Source organism: Melospiza georgiana, chromosome Z (assembly GCF_028018845.1).
Source record: "Melospiza georgiana isolate bMelGeo1 chromosome Z, bMelGeo1.pri, whole genome shotgun sequence".
Lineage (NCBI taxonomy): Eukaryota > Metazoa > Chordata > Aves > Passeriformes > Passerellidae > Melospiza > Melospiza georgiana.
This window is the reverse complement of record NC_080465.1, coordinates 22,710,788-22,721,483: the sequence shown is the minus strand read 5'-3', so window position 1 is coordinate 22,721,483 and position 10,696 is coordinate 22,710,788.

Here is a 10,696-nt window from a genome sequence, read left to right as displayed (position 1 = left end):
TCCTTCTTCTACACCAAATAATTGATTTTGAAGGTGTCTGCATGGAATTAAATGTGATAAGAACAATTACAAATTCATGCCTATGGAGCTTTCATGCTTTTTCTCACAATGAACAAATTTTCATTTTGTTAAAGACAAATTCAGGAAGAAAGATTGTCTAAATTAAAATATGATTGTAAAAGTTGTTTTAACATATTAAAAGAGTATTGTGGAAAGAATGAAGCATCTACATTGTGTATATGTTATATGTTGTTTTGCAAGTGGTTGCATTTGTTACAATTTTTTGCAATATGGCATGAAATAAGTCTCAGAGTTTCTACAACAGAATCACATAATCACAGAATGACATGAAGTGTGATTACTGACACAGTTATTGCCACTTTAAAATTGGTTTAACAGGGAAGGTGTTTTTTTTTTTCATTTAGGAAAATTGTGTTTCAGCTAAAGACAAAGAATGAGATGGCAAATTCCAAAATATTTAAACTTCTCCATTGTTTTCTCATTGTATGGTTGAAGTGATGCTCTTCATAACCATGTTGTGGTGGAATATTCCTTCACATTTTTAAGGGATTTTATTTTTATTGTTTGAACATTTTCTGTGTTTGCTTTCTCATCAGTTAAGTTCACGTAAGCCAGGATTTGAAGTGAGTAGTGATAAAAAGCAGGTTTTGTTCTTGCTAACTTGAATAGCCAAGGAGAAGCTTTGGTTTTATATTTATTTTTGTGTAGTTGGGGAATTGAAATGTGATCATGATTTTCGTAACTGAGCATAACAATTCAAAACAGTGCAGAGTTAAAATGTACAAAACTGCACTGGAATTCAATGAAGGTCTGAAACGATTCCCTGAAACAAGTCAGTGAATGATTTTACACAGCAAGCAAGTTTGAGAAAACTGCAGTGAAGGAAGTGACTAAGAGAAAATTTGTTGAGGAGACTTCTTTCAGCTCTGCGATTTTGCCTGGAATTTGAGTTTGCTATACTTCCTGGTATTTTGTCATTCATATTCTTCTAGAAGTCCATGGGTATCTCTATCTTTCTATGTGGATGAAGAGAGATGATTGTAGCTCCAACTCCTGTCAGCCACTCAAAAGGCTGTCTACCAATACACAGAACAGTGAATGGGAACTGTGCTTCACACACAGCTCACAGATGGCACTGAACATCTGGGAATGACAGTGTTAATCTTGTGGAAGAACTCGTACTGAATAGTATCTTGGTTTTGACGAGATGTTTTTAGTTTGGTTGTGAATTCATGAATCATGTGCCATGTTCAATTTATGTAGCTGTGACTGACAGAGCTGCCCAAGTACAAGAGGTTTATTAAAAATTTTTCTTTCTATTGGAAGCCAAAGCTCCATGGAGATAAAATGTAAGAAGGTGATTTGTGCACGTTGTAATCCCTGCATGAAACATTTTCATCCATTCTCTTTTTCCCAGGGAACAGGAAACAATCTCATCTGTATATGTCTTATGAATGTGGGCAAGGTGTGGGAAGGGGTTAGATTCCATATGAGATGGGGGTAATGGAAAAAAGGTACCAAAAGGTTCAATGCATTCAAAAGCATCTTAAACTTCCTTTGTGATATTTGCTTAAATGCAAAGTAACTCAGAGTTTTGGAAAAGGAGGAAGAACAATACCCGTTCCTTAGCTAGGGGGATGTTCCCATTTGCTTCCAGCAAATCACAGCTTCCAGTTTGCTATTGCATGAATGATAAAACAAGGACGTTTCCTTCTATTTCTCCATAAATCTTTCAGCTTGAATTCCTTTCTCAGAAAGGCAGTTTTCAAAAGTACAGGAGGGTATAATGCACCATGCCTTTTCTTTCAGTAGCAGTAGGATTTCCATTATGTCGTGCCGTGCTGCTTGTAGGCTTGACAAAGGAGTCCAACAAACTTGTTTAGGTTGTTAGACACAGGCTTTTTGCTGTTAGGTTTTCACAAATCTCTCATACTGAGTACTTTCCTTCCTCTCTCAATCTCCTGCTTTGTGAGCAAGCAACAAGTGGTTTCCTGCTATGCACACAAGGCAACATTCCTGAATGTAATGCAGCCTCTTGGTATGTTCCCAGTAGGCCAGAACATGTAAATATCCTCGGGTTTCCATTCGCTCAGCTGTTCCATATGAAAATGTGCATAACAACTTAGCAAATTTGCTATTTTCTTCCCTGGCTTTCCTAGCCAGTATGCATTCCTCCTCTCATTAAAACAATCTGTATTGTGTGTAAATATTTATTGTGTGGAACTGATTAGAATGCCTGAAAGAACCAATGTCATCTTCGTGTTTAGCAGGGGTAAGAGTCACGTCAGCATTCTTTGTACCTAGGGCCTGGGGACATGGGTGAACCAGAGTCATATGCAGGTGCCCTACCAGGCCGTGAATGAGCACAGAAAAAATGGGTTCCATGTTTTTGTTTTGCTGGAGAAGGCAGCAGGACAACAACGTACCCCTTTGTGTCTCTGAGAAGCCTGTCTGTGTTGCTCCCTCTGGATTTATCCACTCCACACCCTATGTGCTGAGATTTAACACATTCCCTGACCACGCCCAGGAGCGTGACATGGAGTCTGGCGTTCCCTGACATGGAGCCCATCAGCTCTCTTGGCCTGGACTGTCTTCCAGAGCTGCACAGCTGAAAGAAAAAGGCAGAACAGGTGCTCATGGCTATGTGGAAGGGAATTAACAAGCTGCTTCATACAGCCTGGGTTTTTTTTGAACACTTAAGTCTGATGTTTGTCATCACAACACTTTGTGTCAATGCTTATATCAAATCTTGGAGGAGATAAATTCTACTCTATCAAAATGCTCACTGCTCATCTTTTGAGTAGCTGTAGTGCAAACCTGGTAGCAGGCCGCTATGTCCGTTTGAATTATGCTCAAAAGAAAACATTCATATGTTCCCTGTTCTTTTTTTAGAAGGCCTGTTTCTTACACACTTTATTAATGGATTTTTCCTTTCTTTTTATTTCCTGGGAAATCTGTAAAAGTTTAATGATTCCAGAAGAAGGACATGATTCCAGTTAAAGACAACACACACAGAGAAATCCTCCATTTCTTTTTGTACAAATGGTTTTATCCAAAACTTCTGAATTATACATATTAAAAATCTCTTCCCTGTCAACAGGCCAAAAATATTACAATATTTAAAAATTGTATTAATTGTTTATGCTTATTGTTTGATCACTCTAATGGCAGTTTTTCCTCTCAGAATATCTACTTGGCCTTTGCAAATTATATTTTTAAAAGCTGAGGGTGAAATATTCCTTTCAGTAAATCCATTTTTAGTTAATTGGGAAAAAACAAATGCTCTGCTTGCATGTCTTCACAGATGGGATGACATAAGGTAGCTTCTCACACTATAGATATTTAAAGCACGATGCAGCTGAATACTTGGAGGCCTTTGCCACAGAGAGCATTGAAAGGATTCAACATGAGACAGAGGCTTAACATGAGGAAGACCTAGGTGGTTGACTTTTTACTTCGCAGGTACTAACTAGATCAATTAACATTTTCCCTAATAAAATTAAGACCTTAAATGATGCTGATAGATCACCTAGATCCTCTCTCCTTAGTTAAAACTCTCGACAGGCTTCTCTTACTTGCTTCTCCGTTATGTGTATGACAAGATTTCTTCTGGAAGCAGAAGACTCTAGGATTTAGTCAAAGTTGCACTTGTATTCTTCTTGTCTCATATGCAGCACCAACATACACACTGAGACAAGGTATTTCTATTTCTTTATTCTAGTTTGTGCACAGTATGAGCTAGGTGGTGATCCCCAAAAGGCCGGCTCCCCAGTCATCAAAATTTTTCACAATTGTACAATTTAGCAAACAAAGAAATCACAGTTCATTGGCTACAAGATACACAGTTCTCTTATTAATTAGTATTATGCCTTCTACTGGTTAAATTATTATCTCTCTTGTCATAATAATTAGTTCACATGCACAGATTTCTTTTCTTTTGAGTCTGTAGGTTTGTTTAGTTCATGGGCTGTCAGTCGGTGGTCCCCATCTCCCTCTGCCAGAATTACTTTTTACTAGTTGGAGCTGGTGTCAGCACAGTTGCTGTGTTTCCTTTATTAGTTTCTTCCTTATCTTAGGAGTCAAGCCAAAAGTCCCTGTGGCACATAAATTCTGCTTTGTTTTTGTCCACTATCAGTGGTATATCCTTCTCCCCAAGCTTTGTTAACCTCCCACTAGCTCTGAAATTACTGAAGCATGTTAAGCTTTAAACCTTAACAAGGCAGTTGTACCAACAAGTAATTTGTCTTTCTACTCCTGGACATCACATTCTGAACCCACGTTCTCTTGAAAAGAACTAAGATGGCAGCTAAATATTGTTTTATGACAGGCTCTAACATCTCTTGTATGAAAGCAGATAAGGCCAGGTACCACAGATCATTATTTCAGGACCACTCTACCATGTTCTTGGTTCCATGTTCTTCTGTCTCCTACACAGAGACCTGGCCATATTTGACTTGGGAGAAAGCCAGAATGGTTTCAGCTGAGGAACAATATTGTGCCTCCTAACCTCCGAATCTTTCTGAGGCCTTATGTCATAGAGGAATCAAGCAAAAATGCCCCTTGCCTCAGATTTTTATAAAGGAAGAGAGAGTCCAGTGTAAGGCAGGTGACAGGAGAAGGCACCTTCTTACCTTCCAGTGTCGTGCCAGGCCCAGCCCGTAGGTGGAGGAAAGACACAGTCCTTTGCCGGCATAACAAGTGTGCGCGGGAAGGGTGCGACTGACCCTTGCGCTGCCCCAAGTCTAAGGACAGCACTGCTCATTTACTGTGAGACTCATCAAGCTGGGTGGAGATCCACCAGTGCTGGCACATAATAAGCATCTCATTTTTAGAGAATTTGTTCTTTATTTCTTTTTCTGTGACCCACTGTAATACCAGTAATACTACTTATGAGACTGACCCATGCAGCCTGCAGCGAAAGTCCCAATGCCTGTGTTAATGAAGGAACTCCCTGATGGCTGCACTTAGCCTCCTAGAGGCCAGTCTTCTCCTAGAAGATTTTTTAAAAATGAAAAACCAGAAATAGTGAGATTTCTAAGCAAGGTTTAATAACTCCAGAAGCTCACCTCTTCTAATTATTGAAGTATTGCTTAGACAAACATTTCTTTCTTGTAGAAAAGCAGCCTTGTCCCACTTGCCTGGAAAAGTTATTCCTTTTTCCCCTCTCTGTAAATAACCTCTTTCAAGGCTTCCTTTGCCTGAAGTTGCATTGAAATGAACACTGATAATAGGAGTCTGTTTCTGCCTTGGTTCCTTTTCCCTCAAGCCTTAAAAAACTTGCTTTTCTTGGTATTGCAAGATGAGAGGTTCCCTGCTATACGTCTCTTGCCAAAATTCAGGAGGCACTACTGATCTTTAGGGTAATGAGCTGCAGGTTGGTGCTAATCACACAGGGCAAATTTGCAGCAGTACTTGTCAACCACCTCAGCATCTATCCAGTATGGTGCCAGCCCTGTCTCTGTCCTTGTGATCTGCATGCTTGTGCAATGGGCAGAGCCGAAGGCTGAACTACTTCATCTACCTGTGAGTGAGCTATGGTTAACACAGGTTAAACATGCTGAGCTGGGTATAGCTCAGTTAAATAACCTGATGTGGTCAGAGGATGGAGACTGGGAGCAGAACAGACAAGTTCTGCCACCATGCTCCTCAAAGCAGTCCCTAGAGTGGTACTAAGCAGAGGAGCTGAGATTAAACCTCAGCACTCCTGCTACCACACAGGAGCGGCTGTAGTGCAATGAGTGGATGTGCAATGTGAAGAATGTTTGCAAGTGGGCTTAACTCACCTGGGGATTGTTAATTTACATCAGTGCCCACTCCCTTTAAAAAAATACAGGCTACTTTTTTCTTGCTTACATCTACTTACATGGGATATATTCTTTCAATAAAAAGTTGAATGAAGTTAGTGTATTTTAATACGCCCACACTATTTCAGAAAATGCTCTGAAATGGTGTTCTCTGTGAATGCTACTGAAGAGACCTGTCTCTTAGAATTTAATGTATTAAACCCAGAACAAATCAAATCCTTAATCTTTTAGGTTTGGAAATGTGTATGAAGCTTTGATACAGAGTCTCTCAGCTAGCACAACTAAGGGAAAGTGATTTTATGGAAAGTTCCAGTCTGGAGAAAAAAGTCTCATCAGTAAGTGTTTTTAGTGATTCCATGTAGATCTCTCCTACAGTGAAACAAGAATAAAAACAACCACCTACACTGGAAAGGATTCTGTTAATTGTAATCAACTTGTAGGAAGGAATACACCTATTATGGAGAGAATCCTCCCAGCAGGCTTGGACGGCTTGATATTGGGAAACTCATGGGTCACTGCAACGTTAGGCAAATTGGTTTAATCATTCACTTGGAGAGCTTCAAATATCAATACTTACCCAGGGGATTCCTGGTATTCTGAAGTCCTGAACTTCCCCTTGTTTACTTGGAAGCTACTGACATCCCAATAGTTTGATGTAGTCATCTTGAAGAACCTTGATCATTTTAAAAACACCTGAAGTATTTTACAAAAAAATAGAAATAACTTCTAAAAGAGGACACCTGTCCACCTGGAAGTGTTTCGTAACAGTGAGGTCTTCTACCAGAATTTACAACATCTGCACAATCTCCAGCTTTAAATTACTTTGGCAATCCTTTGCTCAGTAAAGCAAGTTGTTATTTCTAGAGCTGTCTGTCAAGTGAAGGAGCTGTGAACTGGGATTCAGTTTGACAGACAGACTGGCAACAGCAGAACCTGAGTTTGAATCTAGGTATTTCCAGCTCCATGTCCCCAAAAATTTATAGTCTACAAGCCCAGAACATTTTCTTCACACTTGGTAGCTCCAGTAATCACTGCTCAGGTCTAATGAGAAGGTCAACTGTTGCATTTTTGCTTTATCTGGCTGCTAGGCCTGTCTCAATGCAAACAAGTTACACAGGCAGCAGGACTTACAAGGAATGCTGAACAAAAGCCAGGGTTGTTTTAATTTAGAGAAGAGGTAACTTGGGGGTCATACGATCCTTGTTCATGTAATTACAGGAGTGCTTCAGGAGAGAAAGGTATAATCTGTTCTCTCTCCTGGATAAGATAAATGCAGCTGGCTGAAATTACAGGAAGGGAAATTTAGATTAGATGTTTTCCACTTGTTAAGATAGTGACACATTTGAAAAGATTACATGGGAGAAAGAAGGATATCCAGGCCCAAAAATAATAGGGATGGTTAAAATGGTGTTCATGCATTCACACAGCTGGTATGGGCTAGATTAGCATCTCTATCCTGTGAAATATGGACTACAGAGTAACAGTCCATGAGACGTACATGGCCCATGCAGCTTGCAAGGGCAATGGGAAAACAATCTAAAGATACCCCTCAGTCTGCACCTAGTCCCCTACCTCTGCCTCCTACTCTGAGGCATTATTTGACATTTTAGGACCAAAAATACCAGTTTGTAAAATCTTGGTCAACACTTTGGTGAAATGCTGAGTAGTTTACCCATGTGTTGCCATCCTTGTTAATCACCCTGAGATCCTGTAATGTTTAATGGCTTGTAGCCTTTTCTTTTCCAACTAAAGAAAGTTGTGACATTTTTGAACTACTTGACTTTCCAGGTTTTCCCCATACATCTTGTCTAAGACAATGTTGATTTCTGTGAGAAAGTAACTTGTATTTATAGCTAAAGATTTTTACAGTGGTTTGATAACAGGCAGCTACTGCCAAGAGCCAGTCCTTTTTCTCTGAGCCTTCTACATTTTGAGTGACTACCAAAAGGATGTTTCAAGATTAAACATTGCAATGCATCTCTGCCCTCTATGTGCCGTGAAGAATTTCTTGCTGGGATGGATGCAGACTTGGGAAAGGGTGAAAAAAACTGAATGCTGTGCCATAACTCAGCTCTGCTGACCTTTTCATTATTTTTTATCTGTGATGTTGGGACAGCAACTCAGGTGTTCATCAAGCAGCTGCCCTTTAGTAACCAGGAGCTCTTCCCTCTGCTAGCTAGGAGAATGAAAGAATCCTCTAGTTAGAGCAGGCAGGATTTGAAAGGGACCAATTGTGGTGTTAGTGTTGAAACACTAAACTATGGCCTTGTTTGCTTGCTGACAGGGCACATGTATCACAAGGAACTTCTGCCAATGGTAACATTTTGTGAAGTCTGTCTTCCTACAGACTCACTCTTTTGGGCATATCTTTTGCACTTGTGTCAGTATTTCCCATCTCCTATTTGTGTCGTGCTGGATCCCTTTGGCAGGGAAAAAAATACATAGATGAGTAAATCTCTGGCCAATACTGATTGCTGCCCAAAGATATGTACTTCTCCCTGTCTTTGCCTTGGAACAAGTATAAATAAAGTGCTGATTTCCATTAAAATAATTTTCCCTGAGACCTCTGTCCTACATTTGTTTGAAATTAGCTAACCAGTTCAAAAATGCTATGGGAAGCAGACAGATGAACAAACAGATAACAGGTTGCATAACCCCATAAGCTTTTGTTTTCTCAGAAAACCCAGCTAAAACAAGAACTGTTAAATCAAATTGTTGCTGTGTGTGGGTCAAGTTAGGCACTCAAGAGAAAGCCTGTGCCTCAAAAACCATGAATCCAGCAGGCTCCTTGGGGGAACACACAGTATATGAATATGCTTATATTTTAATATTTATAGGTTTTGGTTGGGGGTTTTTTGTGTGTCTTTGGTGAATATAAATTTCCTGTCCAGGCTGAATTGAGTTCAGTGTTCAGCAGTGCTCTCAGTACAGCTTCAGGAGACTGTGGGCAAAGGAGATGAGGACACCCTTGTGGCTGAAGGGCAGGATTGAGTACAGAGGACTGGGATTGGTCCCATCTGTGATGTTGCCTTCTTTTGGGACTAGCGGGAGAAGCTAGGGCAGTGGGTATCAGGCTATGGTGGGAGGGCAACCACAGAACCTCAGTACCAAGTATTTCCTTCCAGGGCACCTTTATTGGCTTCCTTGTCATTAAAATTTTAGAAGTTGAACATCAACTTCTAAAAAATATCACTTAGATTGAACTGTGAACTTTTTGGGTAAAGAGCAATGCTAGCAAGCATTTTGTTCTCGCTCATGGGGTACAGAGTACTTACATTAATAGTTTTGGGTGGTCTGTACTGTACCTTATTTACTGCAACATGCTCTAGTCTTCAAAAGCATTGCACTGTGTTCCTTTTCAGGATGGCTTTCATCCTCCACTGTACTCTAATCATATGAGTTTTCCCCATAGTTGTCCAGTCTACCATTGCTATCCCATTTGAAATACATAGTGCCATATCCTAAAGATGACTCCACTCCATAAATGGAGTTTTTGACTGGTGATTTGTCTTGTCTTAAAGAATATCTTGGTGGCTTTAGATCCATTAGTAGTAGGTAGAGTTGTGTGGTGTGTATACTACAATCTGCCAGGTCTTTTATGGGCTCTGATCTATAGGAAAACCCATGATTCTGGTGGCTGTTATGGCAGATTGTATCCCTCTGTTCACTTCTACTACCTTCCTCTGCTGGATCTGCAGCCACATACTTAAGCCAGATTAAAATGCTGGAGTCTATACCCAACCCCTGCCCAGTCTTGTAAAGTATTGATTGGATCCCAGAGATCTTCTGACTTTATTGATTTCAAACATGGCTTCCTAAAGAGCATAAAAGTGCTTTGACAATATTTTTTGCCAGGTTACCTCAGTGCACATAGCACAATGAGTCTTTCCATGTATTTGAATGTTTCATGTCAGAAGAAACCCTTGTTGAGATACTTGCAAGTCCTCAGGCTGCATCAAGTGCAGCTGTATGGCTTGAGGTCCATAGCTTCAATACAAATATTACCTTTGTGATGTACATGTTCCATTCAAAAAATGCATTCCCTGCAGGAAATGCAGGGAGAATGCAGGAAATGCAAAAACAATTCCTGTCATGCCACCAGATGATTTGGTAGTTGTGTGTCATCATAAGCCTGCAGTGTTTGTTTTCTTTAGAGATCAAAGCCATTATTTAAGTAAGTTACTTCAGCAATAATCACATTCCCATAATGGGAAGTAGAAGGAATTTCCATTGTAGTCTTGGCTTTTGCTAACATCCAGTGCAAATCTGTTTGCTTTTTATAGGTGTATCTAAAGAACTGCTGGATGAATTCTTTGGAAAAGCTGAGCCTTTGTATTTTACCTACAGAAAAAACAGTGATCTCTTGGTATCAAGGGAGACACTAACATATTTACAAATACTGACTTGCAAAGAGAGACAAAAATCTTCCATCCAGTTCAGAAAATCCTCTCAAATTCAAATCCAAGATGTGAGATTTAATAAAATCTGAGCTCATTGATTGAAAGGTTTTCCCCATTCAAGATGGGGGATGAAGGGACAAACCTGAGTGCCTCAGGAATATAATTCTCTTCTTTTTCCATGCAGTTCCAACAAGCCTAGGCAACCTAGGGAACCTTCAGGCCCTCCCTGACGCTTATTCCACAGAGCTCACTCCTGAAGCAGCTGGGCTGGCTGGCTATTTTGTGGCCGCTACAAATGTAGATGCATTTAACACAGTTCTTGACCAGCTAAAAATGTGAATGTGGATCTAAGATCTTTGGGTCCTGGATTTATAAAGTAGTGGTGTGTCTGTCTAGTTTAATATATGTGACTACCTGCAGTGGGACTGAACCGTGTATTTAGTGGGGACTGAGAGGCGCCTGGCTGAGAGA